The 18,154-nt window shown below is 47.3% G+C and overlaps 1 long non-coding RNA gene across 3 annotated transcripts; it reads right to left on the bottom strand.

Annotated features, from left to right (window-relative positions):
* Nucleotides 1-6: 6 nt before the first annotated feature.
* On the bottom strand, nt 7-18,117 carry LOC121100006. 3 transcript variants are annotated; one of them, XR_005831741.1, is made up of 4 exons: nt 17,759-18,117; nt 15,883-15,946; nt 7,870-8,118; nt 7-144 (listed from the first exon to the last, which is right to left on the bottom strand). It is a non-coding gene; the product is annotated as an uncharacterized LOC121100006 (long non-coding RNA). The 3 variants fall into 3 exon arrangements; XR_005831739.1 differs by lacking the exon at nt 7,870-8,118 and having other exon boundaries at nt 10-144; XR_005831740.1 differs by lacking the exons at nt 7,870-8,118; nt 17,759-18,117 and adding an exon at nt 17,269-17,592 and having other exon boundaries at nt 10-144.
* Nucleotides 18,118-18,154: the final 37 nt, after the last annotated feature.

Genomic DNA, 18,154 nt, shown 5'->3' with positions numbered 1-18,154 from the left:
TGAAGTTTGAAATTCAGAGCAGAATGAGTCTCCGTCTGTTGAGGTGAGCAGAAGGAAAAGGCCAGCCTCTATGGCAGGAGGGGGGAAAGTTCCAAGGTCCAAAAGGTCGTGGGCTGCTGAGGACCACTTCTGCTACCAGCTCATCTTTAAAAATCAAATACCAGAGAGGTTGGTGGCTTTTGTTCCTGGGGTTCTAAAGTCTAGCCCTATACCACCCTCCTCCCCCAGCATGTCCATAGAAAACTTTATTCTTTGATCCCCTGAAAGGTTGGAAGCCCATGCAAAAGAGAGCTATTGCTGGGAATGGTAATTCAAATCAGTGGCATCAATTTCACAAAAATGAAACAAACCCTTGAGACAAAAGAAACATCTCACAAGTATCTCTGTACCAAGAACAAAGGCGGTGCAATGTGTTTGGATTACTGAGAGAACCTTCTATAATTCACACCTGTTTGAGCTGAGATTGACTAGTTCATTTTTCTTTAAAAAGAAAGTGCTCCTCACAATTCGACACCAAGAACCCCCACAAATAATGCAATTAAAAATGGGCAGAAAACATGAACTGACATTTCCCCAGAGAAGACATCCAGATGGCAACAGACACATGAAAAGATGCTCAACATCACTCGGCATCAGGGAAATGCAAATCAAACGCACAGTGAGAGACCACCTCACACCTGTCAGAAGGCCTAAAATTAACAACACGAGAAGCAATAGGTGTTGGTGAGGATGCGGAGTAAGGGGAACCCTCACACACGGTGGGAATGCAAACTGGTGCAGCCACTGTGGAAAACAGTATGGAGGTTCCTCGAAAACTTAAAAATAGAACTACCCTGTAATCCAGGAATCACATTACTGGGTATTTACTCAAAGAATACAAAAACACTAATTCTAAAGGGTACATGCACCCCTATGTCTATTGCAGCATTATTCACAATAGCCAAATTATGGAAGCAGCCCGAGTGTCCAAGCATAGACGAATGGATAAAGAAGATGTGATATATATGTACAATGGAATATTATCCAGCCATAAGAAAAGAATGAAATCTTGCCATTTGCAATGACATGGATGGAGCTGGAGTGAAATAAGTCAGAGAAAGACATACACCATCTGATTTCACTCATATGTGGAATTTAAGAAACAAAACAAATTAACAAAGAGGGAAAAAAGAGAGAGACATACAAACCAAGAAACAGACTCTTAACTCTAGAGAACAAACAGATGGTTACCAGAGGGAGGGGGTGGGCAGATGGGTGAAATAGGTGATGGGGATTAAAGAGTACACTTTCAAGGGGCGTCTGGTTGACTCAGCCATTAGAGCATGAGACTCTCAATCTCGAGGTCGTGAGTTCAGCCCACTTACCAGGATGAGCACTGAGTAATGTATGGAAGTGCTGAATCACTGTATTGTACACCTGAAACTAATATAACACTGTATGTTAACTACACTGGAATTAAAATTAAAAACTTAATAAAATTAGAAAACAAAGAAAAGAAAGTGCTCTTCCCTAAGGGCTCACGTATGGTATTTCAGCCACATCCTGTGCCGAAACTCGGACCAGCCTTCCTGGGGAGCTGTCCGACCACCCAGGTCAGAAGTCTTCACAAGGTACACAGCACCGACGTGGCAGTTCCACCCATGGGACTTGGTCGCACGGGAGTGAACGAGTCGATAAAAGGTTTGACACTAGGCGGTTCACTGCAACACTGATTGTAACAGCAAAATGTTGGGAACAACTTGTAAGGACAACCTAGAAGGAGTCTGGTCAGATAAATCCAGGTATGAGCTACAGTGAAGTTCCAAAATGATGCCGGAGAAATCTATTTCTTAACGTGGATGTTCACTGTATACTCTTTCTTTTTCAGATTTTATTTATTTATTTATTTGAGCGGGGACAGAGGAGCAGAGGCAGAGGGAGAGACAGAATCTCCAGCTGACTCCCATGTCACGACCCTGAGATCATGACCTGAGCTGAAACCAACAGTTGGACGCTCAACTGACTGAGCCACCCAGGAGTCCCTGTCCTCCTTTGAAAAAAAAGAAGTTCTCATGTATTCATTTAAGTGATCTCTAACCCCACTGTGGGGCTCGAACTCACCTCCCCAAGATCAAGAGTCACAGGCCCTTCCAACTGAGCCAGGCAGGCACCTCTAGGTTCTCCCTTTTTTAAATCTGAAAATGTATAACTTTTCTGCCATAAGATACATTATTTGTATAATTGTTTTTAGCTTAGAAAAAAGGAAAAAATAAAAGAATCCCTTATAACCTTTTCTGATTGCTTGTGAGTTTCAAAGACTCTAGAATCGCCGCTGCAATAACCGGTGACCACAAGGGGGCTCCAGCACCTTGCTCCAACCTTGCTCCCTGAGGATGCGAGGCCGGGCCAGCCGGTGAGGAGCCCACAGGCACTACCTCATTTCCAGAAGCTCTGGGCCAGTGGCCAGCTCGGATTTCTGCCTGGCAGCCAGGCCTGCCAGAGGGCCCTGAACCGTGGGAGAAAAAGGAATCCTGGAAGTAATCCGTGTAGCCACCATGGTGATTAGCTCTGCAGTGCATGTCAATGTTGTCTGCGTCGGGATCTTCTCCCTGGAAATCGCCTACAAGCCGCAGACACCTTGTAGGCTCCTGCAGACACTTTGTAGGCTCCTGCTTTGCTCCCTTTCCTGTCCTGTCTTCTCCCATGTGTGCTTCCACCCACCTCCCCTGCAGGGCACCAGCGTCACCCCTCTGGCTGTGTTTCCTGTGCTCAAGGGTGAAGTCCCATGGGGCCTTCGGGAAGCCCCTAGCAGACATCCATCACCCAGTGGCCGTGGAGATGGAGCAGTCCCGGCTGCTGGTGCAGAAAGCTGCCCACCTCGGGGACGTGGCAGGAAATGAGATGGGAGGCTGGGGGCCCCACGGAGGACAGGTTGTGAAGCCGAGGTGAGGGAATCCAGTCTGGACATCTACAGACACTGACACTTCCCCATGCAGCAAAGCATGGAGAAAGAGCTTGGCTCCTTGACATTAATAACTTTGCTTTACTTCTGTTTGGAAATATCTGGGCGGCTTTTCAAAACTGGGAAAGGGACAATGAAAAAGTTCCGAACTTTCTGTCTGTTGGCTTGGTGAACTTCTGTCCAAGACAGCGGGGCGAGGGGCCACGCAGTTGCCCGGCCTTAGCTATGACCAACCGGGTGCGGCTATCAGGCAAACTGAGGAAGCAAGGGAACTAAACAAAAGAGATTTATTTTCAGGAAGAGCTGGAAGCAGCTCTTTCTGAGGACTCTCGTGGGCTGGCATGATGCTCACAGCGAGCCCTGCCTTCTCCAGCTCTTCACAGGGCAGCCTCCACCCCTCAGCTGAGAAGTCTGAGTAATGGGAGGGCAACCCAGGCTCAAGGTCCTAGCTCCTTGGCATTCTAGTGCCAGATATGGGGGAGGATCACAGGGGCCTCCCTTGAATGCCTGACCCAGGGCAGATCCTTGCAGCTCGATTCCCCAGAGTCCTGGCTGGCCTTGGTCCCTTGTCACATCAGTGACAGGGCTGGCTGTGACCTTGAGGGGAGTACAAGCTACTCCTCGTTCTGTGCTGTGTGTGCTGGTGATGCTCCCCGTGATCTGGGAAGATGTCCGTGTCCCCACGTTCCTGAGCCTATCCTTGGCCTGGCACTTGCTCACAACATCCTGGGTCACCCCTGTAGTCACTACCACCGAGTTCTCCACGCCATCTCACTAGGTGCCAGGCACACCCCACGCACCAGGCAGGGGCTGCTTACAGAGCTTGTGGTCCAGCTGGACCTCAGGTCTCTGTTCTGAGCTGCTGTTTCCACTCCTCCTTGTGAAACTGATGGTTCTTCCAAGCAGTCTGCCCTCAGGTGTGCCCTTCTAACCACATCTCCTCCTCGTCCTTGCAGGTTGCAGCTTTAGATATTGCCATGATGAAAATGGTGGCCCCATCCACGGCCTCCCAGGAGACTGATGGCATTATTCCGGCGAGCACAGACAGTGGACTGCTGTCTCATTTGAACTTCCCTTGCCTTCAGCCGCCCAACCTCCTAGAAACTCCAGCAGCTGCCTATTGTTGCCATGATGTGATTTTCTGTTTCCTCCTCAAATCAACCCTATAAGGGGGCCCCATTCCTACTCCATTTTGAATATGAGGAAACAGGGGCCCAGAAAAGTTAAGTGACCTGTCTAAGGTCACTCAGCCTGCAATATCTGATCTTGGAGTTTTAGGAAATCTAGGTCCCTAATACACTGGAGCCTGGCCTCCTAACCATTCAGTGATGTCTCCTTCCCAAATCTGAACCTAGAGATCTCCTGGTGGCAGATGTCACCTAGCAGAGGGGACAGTAGGGATGACCCCACCTGAAGTCTTCCAGAACCTAAGTTATCATGCAGCTGTCAGGGGACATCCACAGGAAGAGAGCTGTTCTGAGCCATTCTGAGCCAGGCACTTGTTCCTGGGGCCCTCGGGGATAGGGGCTCACCCAGGGCTTCCTCCCTTCCCACCTTGTGTCTTCCAGGCCTTTGGAGCAGCAGGGCTGAGCAGCAACTACCTCTTGGCTCTGTTCTTTGCCTGGGCCCCTGCGCAGCGCTTTGCCGGCAGCCTTGACGAGGTGCACCGGGCAACAGTGGCTGAGATGGAATTGGAGGAGGAGGCAGCTGGAATGTCCCCACCCCGCCTGCAGTGCCCCAGATGGTCAGTGATGTGCTCTGAAAGGGGTGGAATGTGTAATTCTTGCACCCTACCCGGCAGCTCTATCTTGGGACGGTCACTGCGAACTCAACCTTCTTGAGTCCCCACAGAAGACATTTCTGTGAGTTTGCTGTTTCAGGCAAGGAGGAAGGGGGTGAGCTGAGAGCTGAGTGGGTTGTGTACAGAGCCTGGAAAGCTGGTCTCCAGCCTGGTGCCAAGCTGGGCAGTCCGTGTCTCCTTGTTCTCTGGCTGTGGGGTGTAAAGGCTGTGGGAGTCTGGATGCATATTAGGAGCCCCGTGCTTGCACCCAGACCCGCGGACTTCCTACTCCTTAGGGCCCTCCCCAGCCAGCAGAGGGGCAGCCAGGACTGGAAACAGCCCAAGGACCCAGGGCCAGAGCGCTCCCGGGAAAATGAAATGAACCCAAATCATGAAGCCATTGGCATGTGATTTTCTTTGTTTGAATGTCCACAGCCCAGAATGCTAATTAAGATATTATTTTGGAAATGGCTTTTGGGGACACAAGGGAGTAAGAAAATACATCAGAGACTTAGTGGGTATTCTTAAAAGGAATTGAGAATAAAGGTTTGCACTAGAGCCCCTCTGTCTCAGTGCATCCATTCCCTCCTGACCGTTGTGTTTACACAGGATCTTATCAAGTGCATTGGCTATACGAGTGGGGGGTTCAGATGCTGTGACCCTGGTAGGTCCTGAATCAGCCCTCTCACTGACGCGCATATAAATGTTACCAAAGGACCATACTCGCTGTGCGCAAGGGCCCCTACAACTTCCACACCCTTTCACCTGCTTCATCGTCATATTTTGGGGGAGGGGAGATGGCAGACAACATCCCATAACAATTGAGAGAGCAATATTCCCCTCTTTGGGGAAGGTAGAAATGCTCACTGCTTGAGGTCTGAGTTCTTCGAGAAATAGGTGACCCATGGGCCCAGGTGGCATGCAGAGAGAAGCCACTGGCTCTTAGGACCCAGTCTGCTAATGTCATAATTTGTGAGGATGTAGCCAAAAGCTAGCTGCCCTTCCTGGGTTGGTCCAGATGGGCAGGGACTGTCCAAATCTGCTGCACTGCAGACTTGCCCTCCTCAAGAGCAGTGCTTCACCCAAGAGAGCGGCCACCAGCTCCAGCCAGGGTGTGCCATCCGGGTACTGGAGAGTCTTGGGTGACTTGTGAAAGGGCTCATCAGAGATTCGTGCCTCAGCAGTCTGGGGCGGCAAGCCCTCCTCAACTATCCTGCTGGCTGCTCTTGAAAGATAAAGTTCAATTCAGACCCCTAAGCTAATGGCTATTACAACACTAGGCACCCTGGCAAACAGTCCTTTGTCAACTCTGGCAGGGTCCTAGCACAGCCCCAGTTCTTGCCTCTGGCCACAGGAGGGACTCCTGGGTGGCTCAGTCGGTTAAGCGTCTGCCTTCCGCCCAGGTCATGATCCCAGGGTCTGGGAATTGAGCCCCTCATCGGGCTCCTTGCTCAGCAGGGAGCCTGCTTCTCCCTCTGCCTGCCTCTCCCCCTGCTTGTGCTCATGCCTGCTCTCTCTGACAAATAAATAAATAAATAAATAAATAAATAAATAAATAAAATCTTTAATAAATAAAGGAAGGAAGGAAGGAAGGAAGGGCCTGGGCTGGTGGCCTGCCACATCATATGGCACTCAGAATTTCTCTCATAGGGGTGCCTGGGTGGCTCAGATGGTTAAGTGTCTGCCTTTGGCTCAGGTCATGATCCCAGGGTCCTGAGATCGAGCCCCGCATCGGGCTCCCTGCTCAGCGAGGAGCCTGCTTCTCCCTCTCCTTCTACTGCTCCCCCTGCTTGTGCTCTCTCACTCTGTCAAATAAATAAAATCTTAAAAAAAAAAAAAAAGAATTTCTCTCATGGCCTCTGAGGCCAACCTTGCCAGTTCAGTCAGTACTGCAGCTACAGGGATGACGATAGAAGCTGTGCTGTGCGACAGCCTCCCGGCTCCCTCAGATCCTCTGCTGCAAAAGCTCTGGGCACTCCAATGCTGCACAAAGTACGACAAGTCACAGAAGTCTTCAGGAGGCAACCTCCAGCAGCCCCTCACACAGGGTGTCCAATTCTGGTAAAAAATTCTACTCATCAGTGTTAGCTGCACCCCAGCTCTGGGCCTGGCACAGTCTAGGCATTGGGGAATGTTCAGGTAAACAAAACAAGAGCTCACATCTCACTAGGGGATGGCAGTGAGCATCCCCAGACAGTGGTGGGTGACATGGTAGGTACTGCTGGGCAGGTGGAGGGGTGGGCGCTTGGGAGCTTAGGGGACTCTTTCCAGAAGATGCTTTTGAGCCATTGGTGCATGACAAAAACAGGCAAGGGTGCTCCAGAAGGCCCTGGTTAGCAACCCAGTAGGTCTGGGTTGAGGAGCCGAGACAATAGAGATGCCAGGTCACGAGGGGCCTCAGGGGCCTTGGTCAGGAGTTGGTGTTGATTCTAAAAGTAACAGGGGCACCTGGGCAGCAAACTTCGTTAAGTGTCTGCCTTCGGCTCAAGTCATGATCCTAGGGTCCTGGGATCGAGCCCCGCATTGGGCTCCCTGCTCATCAGGGAACCTGTTTCTCCCTCTCCCTCTGCTTCTCCTCCTGCTTGTGCGTGCACTCTCTCTCTTTCTCTCAAATAAATAAATAAAATCTTAAAAAAACAATAAACGTAACAAAGTGGTGAGTTTAGAAAGTGGTGTGATATGACTTGATTTGAGTTTTAAAAAGATCCTTCTGTTCTCCAAAGTTCACCAGAATGAAGAAGGAATTAAGGAGGCTTACAGCTGGCTTAAAGTTCCCTAACACTGCACACAGCTCTAGAAGAACCACCTGTGAAATTAAAAGAGAGAGAGAGAGAGAGAGAGAAGGAAGTGGGGGCAGAGCCTTAAGAAGATACAGAGCAGGGGCGCCTGGGTGGCTCAGTCGTTAAGCGTCTGCCTTTGGCCCAGGGCATGATCCCAGGGTCCTGGGATCGGGCCCTGCATCGAGCCCTGCATCGGGCTCCCTGCTCTGCTGGGAGCTTGCTTCTTCCTCTCCCACTCCCCCTGCTTGTGTTCCCTCTCTCGCTGGCTGTCTCTCTCTCTGTCAAATAAATAAATAAAATCTTTAAAAAAAAGAAAAAGAAGAAGAAGAAGAAGATACAAAGGATCCAGAGAATATAGGAAATCTAACCTGGTCCTAATCTGATGTTTTTTCCACCTCCAACAAACAGTTGACATTTCCGACAAGCCAATGTGTTAACAAATGGAACGATGCTCTCAGCGTTGTGCTTCTCTGGAGTGCGAGTCAGTTGTGGTTGCGGGTGCACGCATGGGCGTGAACAAGCTTGGTGTGGTAATGATCATGCTTGACCAGTTTTATTTGTGAAACACTAAACATCTTGCCACCATCCTTACGTGGCTGGACCTGTCTTCTTCTTAGCTGTGGGAAAGGGAACAACACGTGATCATAACATGCTAATGATTTTTCCCTCTCACAGCAATATTCTATCCCAAAGCATCTGAACGCACATTCCTCCGTTCCTCTCTTGACAAGCATGGGGGACTGGACTTCTGTAGGGCTGAACCCTCCCCAGTGATCCTGTGATAGTCAAACGTCCACAGGGTCCTATCAGGAGTGACGACTCTGGTGAGACCTTGCAGCCCTTCCCGTTCTCCCAGCTCCTCATTCTCCCTGCAGCAACTCGTGGACGTGGCATCCGCAAGCTGCCCATGCTTGCCCAAGCCCCAATTTCAGATACTATCAGATAATTCCATAATAATCCTACAGAGGCTGAAAGAAAGACTGACTACCAGACACCTCTCCCGGCTGGGGCCCCCTCAAGACAGCAGCTGGAAATGATCTCAAAGAATAGGCTCCGTATTCTCCGCCACATACCCCCCATCTCAGAGTTTCCCCTGGCGGCTCAGAGATGCCCATTACCTGTCAGCAGCCAGGGCTGCAGAGCTCCCCAAGGATAACGTGGGCGTGCCAGGCTCTGTTGCAGCTTGCCCCTCTGCAGTCATCGTGAAACCCCGTGTCAGCCCAGGGTTGAAACAATGGTTGAACATCTCTGAGACATGTCAGTTGGTATTTATACGGCCCTCTGTGCTGCCACGTGGCTACAGACTTGTACCCTCTGTCAACCTTGCTAATGTGTGTGAGCATCAGAGCACACGGATGGAAGCGTCTCAGACTGCAGTAACCTGGGGTCCAAATCTGCAATTGTCTATCTGTTGGATAAGCACCCTGGGAGCAGTTTCTTTTAACCAAGATGGCTGACTAGAGAAATGGCTTCTGGGCATTCTGTATCATATCAGCACTAAATAGATAACACAGAGTAAAGAGCTGTCAAAGAGAAAGGCAGATGCTAATTGCAATGGGAAGGACAGACATTAATCAATATTGTACTGTTGCAACAGGCCAGAGGGTCCAGCATAAACTGACCTCAACCTCCATTTTTATAGTGAGCATTTTCAAGGGAAGGAGGGGTGGTGGGGGTTGTACAGGGAATTTCCTGCTGGTCTACAAAAAGCAGGAAGTGGGGGCTGGTCCATGTGAAACCCATTTGGGTTTCCTAACTGGCACTTGCTTATTGAAGTTGGGCTCCGGGCCTCCCAGAGAGTGGGAGTCAAATACCCTTTCCTGGGGTGTTGGCTGGAACAGAATACCTTTTTTTGGGCAGCTTGAATTGTTTCAGGCAGCACTTTTCCTGGGGGCTGAGGTCATTGTAGAGATGCAGCCTCGAGTTGTTAGAAACTATGTTGCTGTTTGTTCAAATCTTTTGATGTGGTGGTGTGGGGGTGGAGGGAAGACTAAATAAATCTTTGTGCTGAGAGTCTGCAGTTTTTACAGGCCAACTTTGAGGGCTACTTGAGAAGAAAGCTCAGAGAAGCTGAGCAGAGTTTGGTTAAAGAGAGAATCTTCGTCGGCTACGGATCTGGATTCAAATGGCCCTGGGTTTGAACCCTGGCTCCGTGACAGACTAGCTGGGCGATGTTGGAAAGCCATTTTTCATCTACTAGAGCTGGTTTCCTCATCTGAGAAATGGGGAGAACAGTCCCTCCAGGACTGTTTGGGGATGAGAGGAGATGATGAACGGCTTGTTAGAAGCCTGCAGTATCCGTACATGTTTCTTATGTGGCTGGAGTCCAGAGGGGGCTGAAGAGGAGGCCGTGCTTCAGTTGAGATTTAGGCCTGCAGGGGCTCCGGGGTCGAGGCCCGGCTGGCAACAGCTAAGACTGCAACATTTCTCAGACTACAATGTCCAAAGGAATCACCTGGGGATCTGGTTAAAATGCAGAGTGTTTAATTCAGCAAGTCTGGCAATGCTGCTTGCTTGGGGCCCCATCTGGAGAAGCAAGGATGAAGCATGTGGCTAGAATGCCCCTCACTTGACCCCTGGGAGTGAGGCTGTACCACGTGGATGGAATAATAGCTATGAGGTATTCAGTACCTATTAGGTGCAAGAACCATCTCTATATTATTTGAACCCTTACAATAATTGGCCGCTGCTTTTTCTCTGCCCATTTTAGAGGTGAGGAGCCTGAGGCTCAAAGAGACTTGTTTAAGGTCAGTGAATTCGAACCTGAATTCGGGGACTGCAGAGCTCTTTGCACTCTGAGGCATGGATTTTTATGATCTCTGTGGGGCTTCCTGAGAGGTGCTGGCTGCCTCACCTGGAAAAGACGGAGGAGGAAAAGGAAGCCCTACCTAGTCAAGGGGAGCATGTCCTGCCATAAAGGAAGTATATGAATTTTTCCCAATGATTCTACTTTCCAAGCTGGGTAATCTTGGGAATACCTCCTTACCGCCTTTCAGGGGCAGCCAGCACGGAGTGGAGGGGTCTGCTCTGCTGCCTGGCTGCATGTGTGGTGTGGTGAGCTAGTGTAAGCATGTCACAAGATTCTGTGTGTGTGCAAATAAGGAGGGTAGCCGGGGCCCAGGGCTGCGCCACATTACCTCCTGCTTCTGAGGCAGAATAGCTTCCTATTTAAATGTTGCTTTGGGGGCACCTGGTGGCTCAGTTGGTTGAGCATCTGACTCTTGATTTCAGCTCAGGTTATGATCTCAGGGTCATGGGATCAAGCCCCATGTTGGACTCCACGTTCAACAGGGAGTCTACTTGGGATTCTCTCTCTCCCTCTGCCCCTCTGCCCCGCACTCTCTCTAAATAAATAAAATCTTTAAAATAAATAAATAAATAAATGTTGTTTTGACTTGCCTACCTCACATATATTTTTTGGGGGGGGAGAGCTTCCATTAGATAGAATCAGTGTCCCAGAATGGATGGATACTAACTAACCAAATATCTAAACTCTCACCATTCGTGACTCCAAAGGACACTTTAGTTACCACCTGTTTTAGAGAGCAGGTGGAACTAGATTATTTTCAACATGAAAACACACAATTGGGCTCTAACCAGGAAATGTTCCGGAGTATTGCAAAGCTCAGAGTGTGTATCTTCTCAAAGCAACTGAAAGGACTCTTACTCAGCTTGCTGCTTCTCCCAATGAGCTCATCACAGTGGGAGGACAACACTAATTCATGTCCAAGTGTTCACATCTCTCCCTGCCGCACTGAGTCATGCTAAAAAGAAATTTCATGTGCTTGCTTCCATCCTCCCCCTGCTTCACTCTTCTGCCCTTTAAAGATATTTTGCTTTTGTCAGCTCAATTCCTGACAATGAGTCCACAGATAAAGGGCAATGGAGAGCAAGAGAGAAAGTTAGATCTAGAGAAAAAGTGAATTTTTAAAAAAAATCAGAACAAAGACTTAAGAGCAAGAAAACGAATCGAAAGAAAGAAGAGAGAAGAGACCAACACACACTGTCAGGGAGAAATCTAGGTGGAGAGTTAAATTTTAGTTAATGCTCTGGACAGACTGAACCACATGGAACCACAAGTGTATTAGGGTTTCAGCACATCTAGTTGATTTTGGTCTGCAGTGTTTGGATGACTTGGAATTGAAGATCGTGTGAAAGCAGCTGACGAAGGCTAATGTGGTTATGGAAGACCTCCCCAAGGGATGGGATTTGGCCAGAATCTTGATAGGTAAGATTTCTTTAAGCAGAGAGGGTAGGATGGACATGGGGAAGATGGGCCTCCAAAACAAAGAGACCAGGGGTGCGTGGGTGGCTCAGTCAGTTGATCACCTGCCTTCAGCTCAGGTCACGATCCCAGCGTCCTGGGATCGAGTCCCGCATCAGGCTCCCTCCTCGGTGGGGAGCCTGCTTCTCCTTCTGCCTCTGCCTGCCGCTCCCCCTGCTTGTGCTCTCTCTCTGTCAAATAAATAAAATCTTAAAACAAAACAAAACAAAACAAAGAGGCCAGGGGCAGGAAAGCTGCTGGTGGGAGGTGGTGAGCACCACAGGAGAACAAACTAAAATAAATAAACCTGTGAACCAATGTGTACGTTATACCGAGACACGCAACCATGCATGCTGGCAGGGACCCATGCACATTGCTGCCCACTCTCTCAACACATATGAATGTCTGTAAGCTCACGAATTTCTCCTTCCTCTCCCCACAACCGAATTCATAGCTTCCCCTTCTTGGCGAACAGCACAGGTGGAAACATCAGCATCATCTTCCACTCTCCTTCACTTAGCTCTCACACGGCAACCCATCATTTCTACCTCCACGTGCTCCCTCCCAGCCATCCCCATTGCTTTTAACGAGGCCCTTGTCATTTCTCATGTCAGCTCTTTGCCACTAGCTTGTCTCCTCTCTATGTCGTCTCCAGAGGATCCCTCAAAGGACATATGCAAACTTGTTACTTCCAGGCTTAAATATCTTGATTAAGAGAAATGATAAAAATGATACTACAGGGACGCCTGGGTGGCTCAGTTGGTTAAGCATCTGCCTTCAGCTCAGGTCATGATCCCAGGGTCCTGGGATCAAGCCCCACAACAGGCTCCCTGCTCAGCAGGGAGCCTGCTTCTCCTTCTCCCCCACTTGTGCACACGTGCTCTCTTTCTCTCAAATAAATAAATAAATAAATAAATAAATAAAATCTTTAGAATAAAAAAATGATACTACAAATGACAGTACAAGACTTACAAGAAAGCTACAGTGATCAAAACAGCATCATACTGGGATATAAAGAGACAGATCCAGGAAACAGAATATAGTTCAGAAATACTCAATTACTTAAGGGCACTTAGTATACTAAAAGATGACTTTTCATATTGGTGGGGGGGAAAGATGAATTATTGAATAAGCAGTGTTAGGTATCCTGAGAAACATCTTTAAAAAAAAAAAGAAAGAAAAGAATTGGATCTCTAAATCTTTCCTTCTACAAAAATTAATAAAAGAATCACATTTTAGAGTTTAAAATACAAGGAATAAACGTACTAGAAAATAAATAAACCTGCAATAAATTGTGGTGGGAAAATTAGATAACCAGATGCAGAAGAATGAAATTGGACCCCCATCTTACATCGGTCACAAAAATTAACTTGAAATAGAATAAAGACTTAAACATAAGACCTGAAGCCATAAAACTCCTAGAAAAAACTACGGGAAAAGCTGCTTGACATTGGCCTTGGCAAAGGTTATTTTGCATATGACTCCAAAAGCACAAGCAGCAAAAGCAAAAATTAATAAGTGGGATTACATCAAACTGAAAAGCTTCTGCACTGTGAAAGAATCAACAAAATGAAAGGGAATGGAATGAGAAAAATATTTCAGGGCACCTGGGTGGCTCAGCCCAGCATTGGGCTCCCTGCTCAGTGAGAAGCCTGCTTCTCCCTCTCACACTCCCCTTGCTTGTGTTCCCTCTCTTGCTGTCCCTCTCTGTCAAATAAATAAATAAAATCTTGGGGCGCCTGGGTGGCACAGCGGTTAAGCGTCTGCCTTTGGCTTAGGGCGTGATCCCGGAGTTATGGGATCGAGCCCCACATCAGGCTCCTCCACCATGAGCCTGCTTCTTCCTCTCCCACTCCCCCTGCCTGTGTTCCCTCTCTCTCTGGCTGTCTCTCTGTCAAATAAATAAATAAAATTTTTAAAATAAATAAATAAAATCTTTAAAAAAGAGAGAGAAAAATATTTCAAATTAATATCTAATAAGGGGTTAATATCCAAAAGATATAAAGAACTCACACAACTCAATGGCAAAAACAAAACAAAACAAAGAAACAACAACAAAAATTCCCTATCCAATTAAAAAAATGGACAGAGGAACTAAAAAGACATTTTCCCAACGAAGACACACAAATGGCCATCGGGTACATGGAAAGATGCTCAATGTCACTCCTTGTCAGAGACAAGGAACCACAATGAGATACCATCTCACACCTGTTAAAATGGCTACCATCAAAAAGACAGGAGATAGTTAAGTGTGGGTGGGTACATGGAGAAAAGGGAATCCTTGTGCACTCTTGGTGGGAATGTAAATTGGTGCAGCTACTATGGAAAACAACATGAAGTTTCCTCAAAAAATTTAAAATAGAACTACCATGGGGCACATGGGTAGCTCCATCAATTAAGCGTCCAACTCTTCATTTGGACTCAGGTCATGATCTCAGAGTCGTGGGATGCAGCCCTGTGTGGGGCTCCGAGCTCAGTGGGGAGTTGGCTTGGGATTCTCTCTCTCTCTCCCTCTGCCCCTCCCTCCTGTGCACGCTCTCTCTAAAATAAATAAATAAATCTTAAAAAAAAAAAAAAAGGAAAAAGAAAGAACTACCATATGGTCCAGCAATCTCACTTCTGAGTATATATCCAAAGGAAGTGAAAACAGGATTTTGAAGAGGTATCTGCACTTTCATGTTCACTATAGCATGATTCACAGTAGCCGAGATACAGAAACACCCCAAGTGTCCAGCAACTGATGAATGGATAGAGAAAATGTATATAAATACAATGGTATATGGTTCAGCCATGAGAAGGAAAGAAATCCTGACATTTGCAACAATATGGATGAACCTTGAAGGTGTTATGCCAAGTGAAGTAAGTCAGACAGAAAGATAAATGCCGGGGCGCCTGGGTGGCACAGCGGTTAAGCGTCTGCCTTAGGCTCAGGGCGTGATCCCGGCGTTGTGGGATCGAGCCCCACATCAGGCTCCTCCGCTAGGAGCCTGCTTCTTCCTCTCCCACTCCCCCTGCTTGTGTTCGCTCTCTCGCTGGCTGTCTCTCTCTCTGTCAATCTTAAAAAAAAAAAAAGAAAGATAAATGCCGTATGATCTCTATTATATTCGGAATCTAAGAAGCCAAACTCACAGAAAGGTGGTTACCTGGGGCTACGTAATGAAGGAAATGGCGAAATGTTGGTCAAAGGGTATAACCTTCTAGTGATAAGATGAATAGGTTCTGGGGATCTGGTAGGGTATGGTGATTACAATGACCAGTGATTACAATGACCCTTTTATACTTATATACTTGAAAGTTGTTAAGAGAGTATATTTTAAATGGTCTTACCACACACAAAAAGAAATGGTAACTATGTAACATGATGGAGATGTTAGCTACTGCAATAGTGGCCATCATTTTGCAATACGTAAGGGGATCCAACTGTGAATTTACACAATGTTATATATCAATTATATCCCCATAAAGTTGAAAAATAACAGAAAAAATATAGAAGACATTTAAAAAATAGTCTGAGGGGCGCCTGGTTGGATCAGTTGGTTAGGGCATCTGCTTTCAGCTCAGGTCATGATCTCAGGGTTCTGGGATTGAGCCCCATGTTGGGCTCCCTGCTCTCTCTCCCTCCGCCCCTCTGCCTGCTTGTGCTCTCTTTCTCTCAAATAAATAAATAAAACTTTAGAAAAAATAAAAAAGAAAAGAAAAAATAGTCTGAGTGGAAGAGGTTTTCTAGGCATGACATAAAAGCCAGAGACATAAAAGACAACACTGGACAGGGGTGCCCGGCTGGCTCTGTGAGAAGACCATGTGACTCTTGATCTTGGGGTCATGGTTTCCAGCCCCATGACGGCTATGGAGATTACTTAAATAAATACATAAATTAGAGAAAAGAAAACACTGGACAACCTCCCCTCCCAAAACACCACCAACAAAAAAAACCCTTAAGACAAAACCAAAACCAAAAAAGGCATTAACTAAGTAAAAAGATTAACGATGACTGGCAGAAAATATCTGCACCATATACGAAATGAACGAAATGCTAATTGCGTTGACATACATAAAGCACCTACAAATCAGTTTTAAAGACACAGACAACAATCCAATGGAAAAATGAGCAAGGTACCTCAACAGTTTGTAGCAGAGGAAGAACACATGACTTCATGTAGGCAAGATGTTCAAGCTCACTCCTGAAAAGGGAAATGCAAATTAATGTGACAGTGAAATGCTATTTTTCACCTATTTGATTAATAAAACTTAAAAAAACATGATAAATTGTATTGGTGCGGGTGTGAGGAAACTCATATATGACAACAGGGGAGTGGGTAGGAGGGGGGAAGGGGAGGGCGTTGTAAATTAATCAAACCTCTATGGAGGGTAATACAGCAATATCTACAGTTAACATTTGAACAACGCAGAGGTTAGGGGCACTGACCTCCCATGCAGTCGAAAATCCACATGCAACTTTTGACTCCCCCAAAACTTAACTACTAATAGCCTATCGCTAACCAAAAGACACCGATCCCATGCATAAATAGTCAATCAACACGTTTTGTATGTTATACATATTATGTACTGCATTCATACAATTAAATCGGCTAGAGAAATGAAGATGTTAAGAAAATCGTAAGGAAAAGAAAATATATTTACAGTACTGTAAAAAATTTGCATGGAAGTGGACCTGCACAGTTCAACCCTGTATTGTTCAAGAGCCAACATATATTTAAAATGATAAATATCCCTTGATTTAGCAGCTCTGTTTCTATGAATTTCCCAAGTCAGTCCAGGATATATACATTTTGGCATTGTTTATAATGGCAAAAGTTTGGAAACAACCTAAAAGCCCAACCGTAGGAAATTCATTAAATAAAAACTGTACATGAATCCAGTGGAATTCTATGTAACTGTTATAGAGAATGGGGACACGTTTATTGTGTGCTGGTGCAGAACCATCTCCCATACACATTATTAAGTGAACAAAGCAAGATGTCTTGGGGAAGGGGAAGTGGGGACTGAGTGCCGCATTCAGATAAGAAGGAGGTTCACTTTTCAGTTTATCTCTGCAGCTGATCTCCAAACCTATTGCCCTTTCTTCCGGGGCACACAGCTCATTTTCCAGACTCCTTATATGGAGGAATGGCCATGTGACTGAAGACCCAATGAAACGGGCTCAGCCATAAAAACTTCCCTGTGCCATCTTTCACGCTTTTTTCTCCTCTGGTTGTCTGAAATGACGCTGAGCTCCACCGTGGTTTTGGGAATCAGGTATTAACCTCAGAGTCATACAAGGAAAAGAGCCTGGGTCCCTGGGCTTCTGCCTAGAAGGAAGCATCTGTGTGAGACACAATGTGAGCAGGGACTCGACTGTATGTAGTCACTGGAATTTTGTGGCATATCTGTTGTAGTAGCTCTGTTATTGTGTTATCCTTTTGACATCACACTAGCTCCTTAAAGCGAAACAAAATACACACACACACACACACACACCACATACCCCACATACCCCACATACCATGTGAGTCTCCTTCAGACCTTAGAACCCTTTGCCTTGTGCTTAATATCCGGCATTGGTCAACCTCTTCAGCCTTAGCTCCAGCGGCCGGAGACTCAATAGCTGCAACCCATACACTTGCTGCCTAGATCTGCCCCTTTCCTCTGCTTCTCTGCTGTCAAAACACAGCCCGGATCTTCCTGCCAGGTTTCTTCACTTCTCCTCGGACTTCTGCTGATATTATCTGGTTGAAATGCACACAACTGACCTAGTATCCATCCCCCTTCCTAGTGAATCTACTCTGACTCCTCCCTGTCCCCCCAGTGCCCAGCTCCAGGATGTTCCCGGAATTAAACAGTTTGCAAGATCCTTGCCCCCACCCCTGCTCTCTTGTAGTCCTTTCTCCACAGAATGAGAAACCAGTGAGTTTAAGATGCAAATCAAGCAAGCCATCCTCTGCGAACTCCTCACATCTGTGTGTAAGATTTTCCGAAGACAATTCAGGTCTCACCTGTCACTTCCTGACCAAGGGGTTTAAAAGCAGTGCTCTCTGCTCCAATCGTGTCTTCACCCTATTCGTTATCTTCGCATTCCTTACCACTTTCCGAAATTACCTCGTGTTTGGTTTAAGGTCAGCCTCTCTCACTAGAGCGTAAGCCCGGGTAAGTCAGGGCCAGGGTTGCTCTGGGTCAGGCCTGTTCACGTTAGGGTTCAGGCACACATTCAGAGTTCAACGCACGCTGAATTCGCTAGGTCGGGTTATTGCATATACCCGGTGCGCCACGCGGGGGGCGGTAGCGGGACACAAAGGGGAGCCGAGGGGGATCACCCCAGGGCTGGGGGCCGGAGGAGGGGGCGCCGCCGCGCAGCTCCGACAGGGACCGGGGGGGGGGGGGGGGGGGGGGGG

Source organism: Ursus maritimus, unplaced genomic scaffold, assembly GCF_017311325.1.
Source record: "Ursus maritimus isolate PB19 unplaced genomic scaffold, ASM1731132v1 scaffold_33, whole genome shotgun sequence".
Classification (NCBI taxonomy): domain Eukaryota; kingdom Metazoa; phylum Chordata; class Mammalia; order Carnivora; family Ursidae; genus Ursus; species Ursus maritimus.
Note: the sequence above shows the minus strand (reverse complement) of the source record. Positions and strands in the feature narration are given on the sequence as shown.